The sequence below is a fragment of the Ostrea edulis genome, chromosome 3 (assembly GCF_947568905.1).
Source record: "Ostrea edulis chromosome 3, xbOstEdul1.1, whole genome shotgun sequence".
NCBI classification, from domain to species: domain Eukaryota; kingdom Metazoa; phylum Mollusca; class Bivalvia; order Ostreida; family Ostreidae; genus Ostrea; species Ostrea edulis.
Genome location: NC_079166.1, coordinates 62,128,882 through 62,149,419, shown reverse-complemented (window position 1 = coordinate 62,149,419; position 20,538 = coordinate 62,128,882). Strand labels below are relative to the sequence as shown.

Below are 20,538 nucleotides of genomic sequence, written 5' to 3'. Positions count from 1 at the left end.
TAGGTTCTTTGAATGCCCGTTAAGACTCCAGGGCCTTCTATTCCATTATAGAATATGATTCTAACCATCCCCTCTTTGGAAAAGTAACATTAAAGTAACCCCAAACATAACTAGTACTTATTGTAACGGGGACCGTTACAGATGTTCCCCAAACATTCCCCCATTTAGTAAGTGGTGACATTTATTTCAGTACAAGTTGTTTTGACCATTGCAAACTGTGTAGCATGTGAATATAAAACTATCTTATAACGTTCAGTCCATTTCATACTAGTTCAAATCAGTTATAAAGATTTGAGAGTTTTGTGCACGTACGTGCATGCACGTGCATATAAATAATTCGACCATCTCGATACATTAGAAGTTTGACTATATGAGTACAAGAGAAGTTTCACAACTGTTCAATGAAAAACGAGAAATTAACGGCAACTCAAAACTATAAAGACCGAAATCAATGCACGTGCATACACGTGCACATGAGTACCACACAACAATTTTGTTGATGCTATTCAATAGACATTTGAACAATATACTTACCATATGAATTTGGTATCGATCGCTTCACTCTTAAGAAAGTTATTGGGATTTCAAAATCGTCCAATCAGAATTAAGCGCACGTGCATGCGCGTGCAGGGAAGTGATTTCGAGACTATTAATAAATTGAGAGGCCCAAAACATACCTGCAACCTAATTTTCAAACCTATTCATTGCAATCTCAAAATGTTATAGACCAATACTTAAATTTAGACGTCAAAAATTACAATGGACGCGCATTCACGCGCACGCGATTTTGATAATGGAAAATTTGTTGACACCATTTCATAGACATTCATATCATAGATCCTCAGGGTAAATTTGAATTCATTTCAGTTTTTAATTCAATAGTTATGACCATTTTAGTACCCGAAAAATGAAAGAAAAGCTATGCACGTGCATACACGGGCACGTGAGTATGACTCAGCATCAATGTTGATGCCATTCAATAGACATTTGATAGATATACTTACAGTATAAATTTCATATTGTTTCCATCATTTATAAGAAAGTTCTGGCGATTTGAAAATCGTCCAATCAGAATTTAGCACACGTGCATGCACGTGCCGGATGGTAATTATGACTATACACTTTTCTTAAGAATATCAAGATACATATACAATACAAGTTTGAAAAGATTTTGACAAAAAAAAAAAGTTATGGTCATTGAAAGAATTGAACGTTCAAATGTCAATGCGCGTGCGTGCGCATGCGCGTTTTCAATTTTTCTAACATAGATTTGTAGATATTTATAATCTTTACCTATCCTCTAAATATCATCAAATTGTCTTAATTTACATCAAAGTTATTAATCGTTTTGTATTATCCAATCAAATTAAAGCACACGTGCATGCGCGTGCAGAATTGAAATTTTGACGATGAGAAACGGTTAAGGGTCTCAAGTTATACCCGCAATATAAATATCAAACGATTTCATTGAAAAATAAAAAAGTTAGACGCATTCCAAAGTTTGTAAACAAAAAATCCAATGCACGTGCATGCACATGCATGCATTTTCAGACAAAATGACGTTCGTTCCGCACATCTACAAAGAGTATTCTATCATCCTAAAAAGGTTTCGTCTTGATCCCTTCAGTAGTTTCTGAGAACACTCGTGGACAAAAAAGGGTGACAAGAATAAAGAAAGAATAATAATAATAATAATAACTAGTACTTATTGTAACGGGGACCGTTACACATGTTCCCCAAACATTCCCCCATTTAGCAAGTGGTGTCATTTATTTCAGTACAAGTGGTTTTGACCATTGCAAACCGTGAAACATGTGAATATATAACTATTTTATAACGTTCAGTCCATTTCATGCTAATACAAATCAGTTATAAACATCTGAGACTTTTGTGCACGTGCACGTACGTGCATGCACGTGCATATACATAATTCGACCATCTCGATACATTAGAAGTCTTACTATGTGAGTACAAGAGAAGTTTCACAACTGTTCAATGAAAAACGAGAAATTAACGGCAACTCAAAACTACAAAGACCGAAATCAATGCACGTGCATACACGTGCGCGTGAGTACCACACAACAATTTTGTTGATGCTAATCAATAGACATTTGAACAATATACTTACTATATGAATTTGGTATCGATCGCTTCACTCTTAAGAAAGTTATTAGGATTTCAAAATCGTCCAATCAGAATTAAGCGCACGTGCATGCGCGTGCAGGGAAGTGATTTTGAGACTATTAATAAATTGACAGGCCCAAAACATACCTGCAACCTAATTTTCAAACCTATTCATTGCAATCTCAAAATGTTATAGACCAATACTCAAATTTAGACATCAAAAATTACAATGCACGCGCATTCACGCTCACGAAATTTTGATAATGGAAAATTTGTTGACACCATTTCACAGACATTCATATCATAGATCCTCAGGGTAAATTTGAATTCATTTCAGTTTTTAATTCAATAGTTATAACCATTTTAGTACCCGAAAAATGAAAGAAAAGCTATGCACGTGCATACACGGGCACGTGAGTATGACTCAGCATCAATGTTGATGTCATTCAATAGACATTTGATAGATATACCCACAGTATAAATTTCATATTGTTTCCATCATTTATAAGAAAGTTATGGCGATTTGAAAATCGTCCAATCACAATTTAGCACACGTGCATGCACGTGCCGGATGGTAATTATGACTATACACTTTTGTTAAAAATATCAAGATACATATACAATACAAGTTTGAAAAGATTTTGACAAAAACCAAAAAAGTTAGGGTCATTGAAAGAATTGAACCTTCAAAAGACAATGCACGTGCGTGCGCATGCGCGTTTGCAATTTTTATTACATCGATCTGTAGATATTTGACATGTCTACCTATCCTGTAAATCTCATTAAATTTCCTTGATTGGCATGAATGTTATAAACGGTTTTGTATTATCCAATTAAATTGAAGCACACGTGCATGCGCGTGCAGAATTGAAATTTTGACGATGCCAAACAGTTAAGGGTCCCATGTTATACCTACGATATAAATAGCAAACGATTTCATTGAAAAATAAAAAAGTTAGACTCATTCTAAAGTTTGTAAACAAAAAATCCAATGCACGTGCATGCACATGCATGCATTTTCAGACAAAATGACATTCGTTCCGCACATCTACATATGCTATACTATCATCCTAAAAAGGTTTCATATTGATCCCTTGAGTAGTTTCTGAGAACACTCGTGGACAAAAAAGTCCCAAGAAGAAAGAAAGAATAATAATAATAATAACTAGTACTTATTGTAACGGGGACCGTTACAGATGTTCCCCAAACATTCCCCCATTTAGTAAGTGGTGACATTTATTTCAGTACAAGTTGTTTTGACCATTGTAAACTGTGTAGTATGTGAATATATAAGTATATTATAACGTTCAGTCCATTTCATACTAGTTCAAATCAGTTATAAAGATATGAGAGTTTTGTGCACGTGCACGTACGTGCATATAAATAATTCGACCATCTCGATACATTAGAAGTCTTACTATATGAGTACAAGAGAAGTTTCACAACAGTTCAATGAATAACGAGAAATTAACGGCAACTCAAAACTACAAAGACCGAAATCAATGCACGTGCATACACGTGCGCGTGAGTACGACACAGCAATTTTGTTGATGCTAATCAATAGACATTTGAACAATATACTTACTATATGAATTTGGTATCGATTGCTTCACTCATAAGAAAGTTATTGGCATTTCAAAATCGTCCAATCAGAATTAAGCGCACGTGCATGCGCGTGCAGGGAAGTGATTTTGAAACTAATAAAAAATTGACAGGCCCAAAACATACCTGCAACCTACTTTTCAAACCTATTCATTGCAATCTCAAAATGTTATAGAACAATACTTAAATTTAGACGTCAAAAATTACAATGCACGCGCATTCAAGCGCACGTGATTTTGGTAATGGAAAATTTGTTGACACCATTTCATAGACATTCCTATCATAGATCCTCAGGGTAAATTTGAATTCATTTCAGTTTTTAATTCAATAGTTATAGCCATTTTAGTACCCGAAAAATGAAAGAAAAGCTATGCACGTGCATACACGCGCACGTGAGTATGACTGAGCATCAATGTTGATGTCATTCAATAGGCATTTGATAGATATACTTACAGTATAAATTTCATATTGTTTCAATTATTTACAAGAAAGTTATGGCGATTTGAAAATCGTCCAATCAGAATTTAGCACACGTGCATGCACGTGCTGGATGGTAATTATGACTATACACTTTTGTTAAGAATATCAAGATACATATACAATACAAGTTTGAAAAGATTTTGACAAAAAACAAAAAAGTTATGGTCATTGAAAGAATTGAACCTTCAAAAGACAATACACGTGCGTGCGCATGCGCGTTTGCAATTTTTATTACATTGATCTGTAGATATTTGGCATGTCTACCTATCCTGTAAATATCATTAAATTTCCTCAATTGGCATGAATGTTATAAACGGTTTTGTATTATCCAATCAAATTGAAGCACACGTGCATGCGCGTGCAGAATTGAAATTTTGACGATGACAAACAGTTAAGGGTCCCATGTTATACCTACCATATAAATAGGAAACGATTTCATTGAAAAATAAAAAAGTTAGACTGATTCCAAAGTCTGTAAACAAAAAATCCAATGCACGTGCATGCACATGCATGCATTTTCAGACAAAATGACATTCGTTCCGCACATCTACATATGCTATACTATCATCCTAAAAAGGTTTCATATTGATCTCTTGAGTAGTTTCTGAGAACACTCGTGGACAAAAAAGTCCCAAGAAGAAAGAAAGAAAAATAATAATAATAACTAGTACTTATTGTAACGGGGACCGTTACACATGTTCCCCAAACATTCCCCCATTTAGCAAGTGGTGTCATTTATTTCAGTACAAGTGGTTTTGACCATTGCAAACCGTGAAACATGTGAATATATAACTATTTTATAACGTTCAGTCCATTTCATGCTAATACAAATCAGTTATAAACATCTGAGACTTTTGTGCACGTGCACGTACGTGCATGCACGTGCATATACATAATTCGACCATCTCGATACATTAGAAGTCTTACTATGTGAGTACAAGAGAAGTTTCACAACTGTTCAATGAAAAACGAGAAATTAACGGCAACTCAAAACTACAAAGACCGAAATCAATGCACGTGCATACACGTGCGCGTGAGTACCACACAACAATTTTGTTGATGCTAATCAATAGACATTTGAACAATATACTTACTATATGAATTTGGTATCGATCGCTTCACTCTTAAGAAAGTTATTAGGATTTCAAAATCGTCCAATCAGAATTAAGCGCACGTGCATGCGCGTGCAGGGAAGTGATTTTGAGACTATTAATAAATTGACAGGCCCAAAACATACCTGCAACCTAATTTTCAAACCTATTCATTGCAATCTCAAAATGTTATAGACCAATACTCAAATTTAGACATCAAAAATTACAATGCACGCGCATTCACGCTCACGAAATTTTGATAATGGAAAATTTGTTGACACCATTTCACAGACATTCATATCATAGATCCTCAGGGTAAATTTGAATTCATTTCAGTTTTTAATTCAATAGTTATAACCATTTTAGTACCCGAAAAATGAAAGAAAAGCTATGCACGTGCATACACGGGCACGTGAGTATGACTCAGCATCAATGTTGATGTCATTCAATAGACATTTGATAGATATACCCACAGTATAAATTTCATATTGTTTCCATCATTTATAAGAAAGTTATGGCGATTTGAAAATCGTCCAATCACAATTTAGCACACGTGCATGCACGTGCCGGATGGTAATTATGACTATACACTTTTGTTAAGAATATCAAGATACATATACAATACAAGTTTGAAAAGATTTTGACAAAAAACAAAAAAGTTAGGGTCATTGAAAGAATTGAACCTTCAAAAGACAATGTACGTGTGTGCGCATGCGCGTTTGCAATTTTTATTACATCGATCTGTAGATATTTGAAATGTCTACCTATCCTGTAAATATCATTAAATTTTTTTGATTGGCTTGAATGTTATAAACGGTTTTGTATTATCCAATCAAATTGAAGCACACGTGCATGAGCGTGCAGAATTGAAATTTTGACGATGACAAACAGTTAAGGGTCCCATGATATACCTACGATATAAATAGTAAACGATTTCATTGAAAAATAAAAAAGTTAGACTGATTCCAAAGTTTGTAAACAAAAAATCTAATGCACGTGCATGCACATGCATGCATTTTCAGACAAAATGACATTGTTCCGCACATCTACATATGCTATACTATCATCCTAAAAAGGTTTCAGATTGATCCCTTGAGTAGTTTCTGAGAACACTCGTGGACAAAAAAGTCCCAAGAAGAAAGAAAGAAAAATAATAATAATAATAAGAAACAGAGTAAAACCAATATGTTCCCAAACTTCGTTTGGGGAACATAATAAGAAACCGAGTAAAACCAATATGTTCCCAAACTTTGTTTGGGGAACATAATAACTAGTACTTATTGTAACGGGGACCGTTACACATGTTCCCCAAACATTCCCCCATTTAGTAAGTGGTGACATTTATTGCAGTACAAGTTGTTTTGACCATTGCAAACTGTGTAGCATGTGAATATATAACTATCTTATAACGTTCAGTCCATTTCATACTAGTTCAAATCAGTTATAAAGATTTGAGAGTTTTGTGCACGTGAACATACGTGCAGATAAATCATTCCAACATATCGATACATTAGAAGTCTTACTATATCAGTACAAGAGAAGATTCACAACTGTTCAATGAATAACGAGAAATTAACGGCAACTCAAAACTACAAACACCGAAATCAATGCACGTGCATACACGTGCGCGTGAGTACGACACAGCAATTTTGTTGATGCTAATCAATAGACATTTGAACAATATACTTACTATATGAATTTGGTATTGATTGCTTCACTCATAAGAAAGGTATTGGGATTTCAAAATCGTCCAATCAGAATTAAGCGCACGTGCATGCGCGTGCAGGGAAGTGATTTTGAGACTATTAATAAATTGAGAGGCCTAAAACATACCTGCAACCTAATTTTGAAACCTATTCATTGCAATCTCAAAATGTTATAGAGCAATACTTAAATTTAGACGTCAAAAATTACATTGCACGCGCATTCACGCGCACGCGATTTTAATAATGGAAAATTTGTTGACACCATTTCATAGACATTCATATCATAGATCCTCAGGGTAAATTTGAATTCATTTCAGTTTTTAATTCAATAGTTATGACCATTTTAGTACCCGAAAAATGAAAGAAAAGATATGCACGTGCATACACGGTCACGTGAGTATGACTCAGCATCAATGTTGATATCATTCAATAGACATTTGATAGATATACTTACAGTATAAATTTCATATTGTTTCCATCATTTATAAGAAAGTTATGGCCATTTGAAAATCGTCCAATCACAATTTAGCACACGTGCATGCACGTGCCGGATGGTAATCATGACTATACACTTTTGTTAAGAATATCAAGATACATATACAATACAAGTTTGAAAAGATTTTGACAAAAAACAAAAAAGTTATGGTCATTGAAAGAATTGAACCTTCAAAAGACAATGCACGTGCGTGCGCATGCGCGTTTGCAATTTTTATTACATTGAGCTGTAGATATTTGGCATGTCTACCAATCCTGTAAATATCATTAAATTTCCTTAATTGGTATGAATGTTATAAACGGTTTTGTATTATCCAATCAAATTGAAGTACACATGCATGCGCGTGCAGAATTGAAATTTTGATGATGCCAAACAGTTAAGGGTCTCAAGTTATACCTGCAATATAAATATCAAACGATTTCATTGAAAAATAAAAAAGTTAGACGCATTCCAAAATTTGTAAACAAAAAATCCAATGCACGTGCATGCACATGCATGCATTTTCAGACAAAATGACGTTCGTTCCGCACATCTACAAAGAGTATTCTATCATCCTAAAATGGTTTCATCTTGATCCCTTCAGTAGTTTCTAAGAACACTCGTGGACAAAAAAGTGTGACAAGAATAAAGAAAAAATAATAATAATAACTAGTACTTATTGTAACGGGGACCGTTACATATGTTCCCCAAACATTCCCCCATTTAGTAAGTGGTGACATTTATTTCAGTACAAGTTGTTTTGACCATTGCAAATTGTGTAGCATGTGAATATATAACTATCTTATAACGTTCAGTCCATTTCATACTAGTTCAAATCAGTTATAAAGATCTGAGAGTTTTGTGCACGTGCACGTACGTGCATGCACGTGCATATGAATAATTCGACCATCTCGATACATTAGAAGTCTTATTATATGAGTACAAGAGAAGTTTCACAACTGTTCAATGAAAAACGAGAAATTAACGGCAACTCAAAACTACAAAGACCGAAATCAATGCACGTGCATACACGTGCGCGGGAGTACGACACAGCAATTTTGTTGATGCTATTCAATAGACATTTGAACAATATACTTACTATATGAATTTGGTATCGATTGCTTCACTCATAAGAAAGTTATTGGCATTTCAAAATTGTCCAATCAGAATTAAGCACACGTGCATGCGCATGCAGGAAAGTGATTTTGACCCTAACAATAAATTGAAAGGTACCAAAGATACCTGAAACCTATATTTCAAACCTATTCATTGCAATCTAAAAATGTTATAGACGAATACATAAATTTAGACGTCAAAAATTACAATGCATGCGCATTCACGCGCACGTAATTTTGATTATGGAAAATTTGTTGACACCATTTCATAGACATTCATATCATAGATCCTCAGGGTAAATTTGAATTCATTTCAGTTTTTAATTCAATAGTTATGACCATTTTAGTACCCAAAAAATGAAAGAAAAGCTATGCACGTGCATACACGCGTACGTGAGTACGACCCAGAATCAATGTTGATGTCATTCAATAGACATTTGAAAGATATACTTACAGTATAAATTTCATATTGTTTCCATCATTTATAAGAAAGTTATGGCCATTTGAAAATCGTCCAATCACAATTTAGCACACGTGCATGTACGTGCCGGATGGTAATCATGACTATACACTTTTGTTAAGAATATCAAGATACATATACAATACAAGTTTGAAAAGATTTTGACAAAAAACAAAAAAGTTATGGTCATTGAAAGAATTGAACCTTCAAAAGATAATGCACGTGCGTGCGCATGCGCGTTTGCAATTTTTCTTACATCGATCTGTAGATATTTGACATGTTTACCTATCCTGTAAATATCATTAAATTTCCTTAATTGGTATGAATGTTATAAACGGTTTTGTATTATCCAATCAAATTGAAGCACACGTGCATGCGCGTGCAAAATTGAAATTTTGACGATGCCAAACAGTTAAGGGTCCCATGTTATACCTACGATATAAATAGCAAACGATTTCATTGAAAAATAAAAAAGTTAGACTGATTCCAAAGTTTGTAAACAAAAAATCCAATGCACGTGCATGCACATGCATGCATTTTCATGCAAAATGACATTCGTTCCGCACATCTACATATGCTATACTATCATCCTAAAAAGGTTTCATATTGATCCCTTGAGTAGTTTCTGAGAACACTCGTGGACAAAAAAGTCCCAAGAAGAAAGAAAGAATAATAATAATAATAACTAGTACTTATTGTAACGGGGACCGTTACAGATGTTCCCCAAACATTCCCCCATTTAGCAAGTAGTGTCAATTGTTTCAGTATAAGTGGTTTTGACCATTGCAAACTGTGTAGCATGTGAATATATAACTATCTTATAACGTTCAGTCCATTTCATGCTAGTACAAATCAGTTATAAAGATCTGAGAGTTTTATGCACGTGCACGTACGTGCATATAAATAATTCGACCATCTCGATACATCAGAAGTCATACTATATGTGTACAAGGGAAGTTTCACAACAGTTCAATGAAAAACGAGAAATTAACAACAACTCAAAACTACAAAGACTGAGATCAATGCACGTGCATACACGTGCGCATGAGTACCACACAGCAATTTTCTTGATGCTATTCAATAGACATTTGAACAATATACTTACTATATGAATTTGGTATCGATTGCTTCACTCATAAGAAAGTTATTGGCATTTCAAAATCGTCCAATCAGAATTAAGCGCACGTGCATGCGCGTGCAGGAAAGTGATTTTGACACTAATAATGAATTGAAAGGTACCAAAGATACCTGAAACCTAAATTTCAAACCTATTCATTGCAATCTCAAAATGTTATAGACCAATACTCAAATTTAGACGTCAACAATTACAATGCACGCGCATTCACGCGCACTCGATTTTGATTATGGAAAATTTGTTGACACCATTTCATAGGCATTCATATCATAGATCCTCAGGGTAAATTTGAATTCATTTCAGTTTTTAATTCAATAGTTATGACCATTTTAGTACCCGAAAAATGAAAGAAAAGCTATGCACGTGCATACACGCGCACGTGAGTATGACTCAACATCAATGTTGGTGTCATTCAATAGATATTTGATAGATATACTTACAGTATAAATTTCATATTGTTTCCATCATTTATAAGAAGGTTATGGCGATTTGAAAATCGTCCAATCACAATTTAGCACACGTGCATGCACGTGCCGGATGGTAATTATGACTATACACTTTTGTTAAGAATATCAAGATACATATACAATACAAGTTTGAAAAGATTTTGACAAAAAACAAAAAAGTTAGGGTTATTGAAAGAATTGAAGCTTCAAAAGACAATGCACGTGCGTGCGCATGCGCGTTTGCACTTTTTATTACACCGATCTGTAGATATTTGGCATGTCTACCTATCCTGTAAATATCATTAAATTTCATTGATTGGCATGGATGATATAAACGGTTTTGTATTATCCAATCAAATTGAAGCACACGTGCATGCGCGTGCAGAATTGAAATTTTGACGATGCCAAACAGTTAAGGGTCCCAAGTTATACCTACGACATAAATAGGAAACGATTTCATTAAAAAATAAAAAAGTTAGACTCATTCCAAAGTTGGTAAAGAAAAAATCCAATGCACGTGCATGCACATGCATGCATTTTCAGACAAAATGACATTCGTTCCGCACATCTACATATGCTATACTATCATCCTAAAAAGGTTTCAGATTGATCCCTTGAGTAGTTTCTGAGAACACTCGTGGACAAAAAAGTCCCAAGAAGAAAGAAAGAATAATAATAATAATAACTAGTACTTATTGTAACGGGGACCGTTACAGATGTTCCCCAAACATTCCCCCATTTAGTAAGTGGTGACATTTATTTCAGTACAAGTTGTTTTGACCATTGCAAAGTGTGTAGCATGTGAATATATAACTATCTTATAACGTTCAGTCCATTTCATGCTAGTACATATCAGTTATAAAGATCTGAGAATTTTGTGCACGTGCACGTACGTGCATGCACGTGCTGATAAGTAATTTGACCATCTCGATACATTAGAAGTCTTACCATATGAGTACAAGAGAAGTTTCACAACAGTTCAATGAAAATCCAGAAATTAACAACAACTCAAAACTACAAAGACCGAGATTAATGCACGTGCATACACGTGCGCGTGAGTACCACACAACAATTTTGTTGATTCTATTCAATAGACATTTGAACAATATACTTACTATATGAATTTGGTATCGATCGCTTCACTCATAAGAAAGTTATTGGGATTTCAAAATCGTCCAATCAGAATGAAGCGCACGTGCATGCGCGTTGAGGGAAGTGATTTTGAGACTATTAATAAATTGACAGGCCCAAAACATACCTGCAACCTAATTTTCAAACCTATTCATTGCAATCTCAAAATGTTATAGACCAATAATTAAATTTAGATGTCAAAAATTACAATGCACGCGCATTCACGCGCACGCGATTTTGATAATGGAAAATTTGTTGACACCATTTCATAGACATTCATATCATGGATCCTCAGGGTAAATTTGAATTCATTTCAGTTTTTAATTCAATAGTTATGACCATTTTAGTACCCGAAAAATGAAAGAAAAGCTATGCACGTGCATACACGGGCACGTGAGTATGACTCAGCATCAATGTTGATGTCATTCAATAGACATTTGATAGATATACTTACAGTATGAATCTCATATTGTTTCCATCATTTATAAGAAAGTTATGGCGATTTGAAAATCGTCCAATCAGAATTTAGCACACGTGCATGCACGTGCCGGATAGTTATTATGACTAATTACGTTTGTTAAGAATATCAAGATACATCTACAATACAAGTTTGAAAAGATTTTGACAAAAAACAAAAAAGTTATGGTCATTGAAAGAATTGAATATTCAAATGTTAATACACGTGCGTGCGCATGCGCGTTTTCAATTTTTATAACATAAATTTGTAGATATTTATAATCTTTACCTATCCTGCAAATATCATCAAATAATCTTAATTTACATGAAAGTTATAAACGGTTTTGTATTATCCAATCAAATTAAAGCACACGTGCATGCGCGTGCAGAATTGAAATTTTGACGATGCCAAACGGTTAAGGGTCTCAAGTTATACCTGCAATATAGATATCAAACGATTCCATTGAAAAATAAAACAAGTTAGACTCATTCCAAAGTTTGTAAACAAAAAATCCAATGCACGTGCATGCACATGCATGCATTTTCAGACAAAATGACGTTCGTTCCGCACATCTACATAGAGTATTCTATCATCCTAAAAAGGTTTCATCTTGATCCCTTCAGTAGTTTCTGAGAACACTCGTGGACAAAAAAGGGTGACAAGAATAAAGAAAGAATAATAATAATAATAATAATAACTAGTACTTATTGTAACGGGGACCGTTACACATGTTCCCCAAACACTCCCCCATTTAGCAAGTGGTGTCACTTATTTCAGTACAAGTGGTTTTGACCATTGCAAACTGTATAGCAAGTGGATATATAACTATCTTATAACGTTCAGTCCATTTCATGCTAGTACAAATCAGTTATAAAGATCTGAGAATTTTGTGCACGTGCACGTACGTGCATGCACGTGCTGATAAGTAATTTGACCATCTCGATACATTAGAAGTCTTACCATATGAGTACAAGAGAAGTTTCACAACAGTTCAATGAAAATCGAGAAATTAACAACAACTCAAAACTACAAAGACCGAGATCAATGCACGTGCATACACGTACACGTGAGTACCACACAGCAATTTTGTTGATGCTATTCAATAGACATTTGAACAATATACTTACTATATGAATTTGGTATTGATTGCTTCACTCATCAGAAAGTTATTGGGATTTCAAAATCGTCCAATCAGAATTAAGCGCACGTGCATGCGCGTGCAGGGAAGTGATTTTGAGACTATTAATAAATTGACAGGCCCAAAACATACCTGCAACCTAATTTTCAAACCTATTCATTGCAATCTCAAAATGTTATAGACCAATACTCAAATTTAGACATCAAAAATTACAATGAACGCGCATTCACGCGCACGATATTTTGTTAATGGAAAATTTCTTGAACCATTTCACAGACATTCATATCATAGATCCTCAGGGTAAATTTGAATTCATTTCAGTTTTTAATTCAATAGTTATGACCATTTTAGTACCCGAAAAATGAAAGAAAAGCTATGCACGTGCATACACGGGCACGTGAGTATGACTCAGCATCAATGTTGATGTCATTCAATAGACATTTGATAGATATACTTACAGTATAAATTTCATATTGTTTCCATCATTTATAAGAAAGTTATGGCGATTTGAAAATCGTCCAATCAGAATTTAGCACACGTGCATGCACGTGCCGGATGGTAATTATGACTATACACTTTTGTTAAGAATATCAAGATACATATACAATACAAGTTTGAAAAGATTTTGACAAAAAACAAAAAAGTTATGGTCATTGAAAGAATTGAACCTTCAAAAGACAATGCACGTGCGTGCGCATGCGCGTTTGCAATTTTTATTACATCGATCTGTAGATATTTAAAATGTCTACCTATCCTGTAAATATCATTAAATTTCCTTGATTGGCATGATTGTTATAAACGGTTTTGTATTATCCAATCAAATTGAAGAACACGTGCATGCGCGTGCAGAATTGAAATTTTGACGATGCCAAACAGTTAAGGGTCCCAAGCTATACCTACGATATAAATAGCAAACGATTTCATTGAAAAATAAAAAAGTTAGACTCATTCTAAAGTTGGTAAACAAAAAATCCAATGCACGTGCATGCACATGCATGCATTTTCAGACAAAATGACATTCGTTCCGCACATCTACATATGCTATACTATCATTCTAAAAAGGTTTCATATTGATCCCTTGAGTAGTTTCTGAGAACACTCGTGGACAAAAAAGTCCCAAGACGAAAGAAAGAATAATAATAATAATAATAAGAAACAGAGTAAAACCAATATGTTCCCAAACTTCGTTTGGGGAACATAATAATAATAAGAAACAGAGTAAAACCAATATGTTCCCAAACTTCGTTTGGGGAACATAATAAGAAACCGAGTAAAACCAATATGTTCCCAAACTTTATTTGGGGAACATAATAATAATAAGAAACAGAGTAAAACCAATATGTTCCCAAACTTTGTTTGGGGAACATAATAATAAGAAACAGAGTAAAACCAATATGTTCCCAAACTTCGTTTGGGGAACATAATAAGAAACAGAGTAAAACCAATATATTCCCAAACTTTGTTTGGGGAACATAATAACTAGTACTTATTGTAACGGGGACCGTTACAGATGTTCCCCAAACATTCCCCCATTTAGTAAGTGGTGACATTTATTTCAGTACAAGTTGTTTTGACCATGGCAAACTGTGTAGCATGTGAATATATAACTATCTTATAACGTTCAGTCCATTTCATACTAGTTCAAATCAGTTATAAAGATCTGAGAGTTCTGTGCACGTGCACGTACGTGCATGCACGTGCAGATAAATAATTCGACCATCTCGATACATCAGAAGTCTTACTATATGAGTACAAGAGAAGTTTCACAACTGTTCAATGAAAAACGAGAAATTAATGGCAACTCAAAACTACAAAGACCGAAATCAATGCACGTGCATACACGTGCGCGGGAGTACCACACAACAATTTTGTTAATGCTATTCAATAGACATTTGAACAATATACTTACTATATGAATTTGGTATCGATCGCTTCACTCTTAAGAAAGTTATTGGGATTTCAAAATCGTCCAATCAGAATTAAGCTCACGTGCATGCGCGTGCAGGGAAGTGATTTTGAGACTATTAATAAATTGACAGGCCCAAAACATACCTGCAACCTAATTTTCAAACCTATTCATTGCAATCTCAAAATGTTATAGACCAATACTCAAATTTAGACGTCAAAAATTACAATGCACGCGCATTCACGCGCACGCGATTTTGATAATGGAAAATTTGTTGACACCATTTCACAGACATTCATATCATAGATCCTCAGGGTAAATTTGAATTCATTTCAGTTTTTAATTCAATAGTTATGACCATTTTAGTACCCGAAAATGAAAGAAAAGCTATGCACGTGCATACACGGGCACGTGAGTATGACTCAGCATCAATGTTGATGTCATTCAATAGACATTTGATAGATATACTTACAGTATAAATTTCATATTGTTTCCATCATTTATAAGAAAGTTATGGCGATTTGAAAATCGTCCAATCACAATTTAGCACACGTGCATGCACGTGCCGGATGGTAATTATGACTATACACTTTCATTAAGAATATCAAGATATATATACAATACAAGTTTGAAAAGATTTTGACAAAAAACAAAAAAGTTATGGTCATTGAAAGAATTGAACCTTCAAAAGACAATGCACGTGCGTGCGCATGCGCGTTTGCAATTTTTATTACATCGGTCTGTAGATATTTTACATGTCTACCTATCCTGTAAATATTATGAAATTTCCTTGATTTGCATGAATGATATAAACGGTTTTGTATTATCCAATCAAATTGAAGCACACGTGTATGCGCGCGCAGAATTGAAATTTTGACGATGCCAAACAGTTAAGGGTCCCATGTTATACCTACGATATAAATAGCAAACGATTTCATTGAAAAATAAAAAAATTAGACTCATTCCAAAGTTGGTAAACAAAAAATCCAATGCACGTGCATGCACATGCATGCATTTTCAGACAAAATGACATTCGTTCCGCACATCTACATATGCTATACTATCATCCTAAAAAGGTTTCAGATTGATCCCTTGAGTAGTTTCTGAGAACACTCGTGGACAAAAAAGTCCCAAGAAGAAAGAAAGAATAATAATAATAACTAGACACGATCTCGTTGCGAGCAACGAGTAGGTCTTCCGTCCGATTTGTTGATGCACTCGGAGTTAAAAAAAAAAAAAAAGACAAATAAGTCCCAATTGAGTTTCCGACTTTAAGACACTTTAGATATAATCAATTGTTCATATCATAAGCTTCTGAAGCAAAGTTGCGGTGAAATTCGTTTGAAATTCGACTCTCCAGGCGAGCCATAAGGCCCGCGGGCCTATTTCTTGATGTCATTTGTTAGCCCTCTATAGACTCAACAACTTTAGTTCTATATGTCTTTACAAAATATTTACCTGTAAAAAGTTATTGAGATCGACCGATATCGACAAAAAATCGACTCTACAGGCGAGCCATTAGGACCATAGGCCTATTTCTTGATATCAATCGATAGATCTCGATAAACTGAACAACTTTTGTTCAATATGTCCTTACAAAATATTTACCAGTTACAAGTTTTTGAAATCGACTGATATCGACAAAAATCGACTCTACAGGCGAGCCATGAGGCCCACAGACCCATTTTTTGATATTGATCGATAGGTTATGACACATTGAACAACTTTTGTTCAATAATGCTTTTCAAAAAATATGTCGTTTTAAAGATATGAGGCGTCAAATATTTACGATTTTGGCCCTTAAAATCTCTAATTACGTAACATATGACCTACTTTTTGATTTGATAAGATCAAGCTCGTTGAGATGAACATTTCCGCTTCTACAACTTATTATAAAATATTAATAGTTTCTGAGATATTCTCAAAAACATTTGGACCCTTCTGAACCCCTAATTTAAAGGGCCAGCCCCTTTTGCTTGATATCGTAAGAAAGGCCTTGTCATTTTAAACATTTTTTGCTCAACAAGTATTTAGAAATTCTTTACCGTTCTCGAGTTATCTCTACAAGAAATATTTAGGGGCCAAACTGTAGCTCCCTAACGGGGCCACATAGGGAAAAAACGAAATGTACATATTGTTTAGATTATCATTCTGAACAACTTTTGTTCAATAATGCTTTTCAAAATATTTGTCGTTTTCAAGATATGAGGCGTCAATTATTTATGATTTTGGCCCTTAAAATCCCTTATTACGTAACATATGACCTACTTTTTGATTTGATAAGAACAAGCTCGTTTAGATGAACATTTCCGCTTCAATGACTTATTACAAAATATTAATAGTTTCTGAGATATTCTCATAAACCTTTGGACCCTTCTGGGCCCCTAATTTAAAAGGTCAGCCCCTTTTGCTTGATATCGTAAGAAAGGTCATGACATTTCAAACATTTTTTGTTCAACAAGTATTTAGAAATTCTTTACCGTTCTCGAGTTATTTCTAGAAGTAATTTTTAGGGGCCAAACTGTAGCTCCCTAACGGGGCCACATAGGGAAAAAACGAAATGTACATATTGTTTAGATTATCATTCTGAACAACTTTTGTTCAATAATGCTTTTCAAAATATTTGTCGTTTTCAAGATATGAGGCGTCAATTATTTATGATTTTGGCCCTTAAAATCCCTTATTACGTAACATATGACCTACTTTTTGATTTGATAAGAATAAGCTCGTTTAGATGAACATTTCCGCTTCAATGACTTATTACAAAATATTAATAGTTTCTGAGATCTTCTCATAAACCTTTGGACCCTTCTGGGCCCCTAATTTAAAGGGTCAGCCCCTTTTGCTTGATATCGTAAGAAAGGTCATGACATTTCAAACATTTTTTGTTCAACAAGTATTTAGAAATTCTTTACCGTTCTCGAGTTATTTCTAGAAGTAATTTTTAGGGGCCAAACTGTAGCTCCCTAACGGGGCCACATAGGGAAAAAACGAAATATGCATATTGTTCAGATCATCATTCTGAACAAGTTTTGTTCTTTATTGCTTTTCAAAATATTTGTCGTTTTCGAGATACAAGGGGTAAAAAATTTATGGTTTTGGCCCTTAAAATCCCTTATTACGTAACATATGACCTAAATTTTTATATGAATAGATGTGGATTGTTGAGATGAACATTTTTTGTTCTTTGACTTATACCAAAATATTAACGATTTTTGAGATATTTGATCTAGACTTTGAGCCCTTGTAGATCCCTCATTTAAGGGGCTAGCCCCTAAATCTTGATATTTTCGAAAAGATCTCGTAAATGTGCACAACTTTTGTTCTACATATCTTAACAAAATATTTGCAAGAAAAAAGATATTGGAGATCAAAGGTCAAAAATCGCCGAAATCGGCGAAAAATTTTGGCATCCATTTTTTCAGGTCCAGGCGAGCGTTTAGGCAAATCGCCTCCGGTAAAATCGAATCCCCCACAAATCTTCTAAAATGTTTACTCTATCTTGTGTAGAAATTTCAAGACTCTAGCTTCAAAACTAACGGAGGAGATGCGTGGACAACAAGGCCCTTCAAAAAGTCACTAAAAGAGAGATAACTCCTGACCGGAAGTGACGTCAAGCACGAAATTTTGCAAGCAAAGTCTCGTCACCAAAAGACATCTTTCCTGAAAATTTCGTGAAAATCGATCGAGAAATGGCTGAGAAAAACGCGTGTACTACCAAGGAAAATAATAATAATAATAATGAAGAAGAAGAACGCGAACAATAATAGTAAGGTCTTCCGCAGGAGACGGAAGACCTTAATAACTAGACACGATCTCGTTGCGAGCAACGAGTAGGTCTTCCGTCCGATTTGTTGATGCACTCGGAGTTAAAAAAAAGAAGAAAAAGACAAATGAGTCCCAATTTAGTTTCCGACTTTAAGACACTTTAGATATAATCAATTTTTCATATCATAAGCTTCTGAAGCAAAGTTGCGGTGAAATTCGTTTGAAATTCGACTCTCCAGGCGAGCCATAAGGCCCGCGGGCCTATTTCTTGATGTCATTTGTTAGCCCTCTATAGACTCAACAACTTTAGTCTTTACAAAATATTTACCTGTAAAAAGTTATTGAGATCGACCGATATCGACAAAAAATCGACTCTACAGGCGAGCCATTAGGACCATAGGCCTATTTCTTGATATCAATCGATAGATCTCGATAAACTGAACAACTTTTGTTCAATATGTCCTTACAAAATATTTACCAGTTACAAATTTTTGAAATCGACTGATATCGACAAAAATCGACTCTACAGGCGAGTCATGAGGCCCACAGACCCATTTTTTGATATTGATCGATAGGTTATGACACATTGAACAACTTTTGTTCAATAATGCTTTTCAAAAAATATGTCGTTTTAAAGATATGAGGCGTCAAATATTTACGATTTTGGCCCTTAAAATCTCTAATTACGTAACATATGACCTACTTTTTGATTTGATAAGATCAAGCTCGTTGAGATGAACATTTCCGCTTCTACAACTTATTATAAAATATTAATAGTTTCTGAGATATTCTCAAAAACATTTGGACCCTTCTGAACCCCTAATTTAAAGGGCCAGCCCGTTTTGCTTGATATCGTAAGAAAGGCCTTGTCATTTGAAACATTTTTTGCTCAACAAGTATTTAGAAATTCTTTACCGTTCTCGAGTTATCTCTACAAGAAATATTTAGGGGCCAAACTGTAGCTCCCTAACGGGGCCACATAGGGAAAAAACGAAATGTATATATTGTTTAGATTATCATTCTGAACAACTTTTGTTCAATAAAGCTTTTCAAAATATTTGTCGTTTTCAAGATATGAGGCGTCAATTATTTATGATTTTGGCCCTTAAAATCCCTTATTACGTAACATATGACCTACTTTTTGATTTGATAAGAACAAGCTCGTTTAGATGAACATTTCCGCTTCAATGACTTATTACAAAATATTAATAGTTTCTGAGATATTCTCATAAACCTTTGGACCCTTCTGGGCCCCTAATTTAAAGGGTCAGCCCCTTTTGTTTGATATCGTAAGAAAGGTCATGACATTTCAAACATTTTTTGTTCAACAAGTATTTAGAAATTCTTTACCGTTCTCGAGTTATTTCTAGAAGTAATTTTTAGGGACCAAACTGTAGCTCCCTCACGGGGCCACATAGGGTAAAAACGAAATATGCATATTGTTCAGATCATCATTCTGAACAAGTTTTGTTCTTTATTGCTTTTCAAAATATTTGTCGTTTTC

General features: G+C 34.4%; 1 protein-coding gene across 1 annotated transcript in view; it reads right to left on the bottom strand.

Moving 5' to 3' along the window:
- LOC125677447 (deleted in malignant brain tumors 1 protein-like) overlaps nucleotides 1-20,538 on the bottom strand; it is a 57,792-nt gene that overhangs the window by 23,950 nt on the left and 13,304 nt on the right. The window lies entirely within an intron of this gene.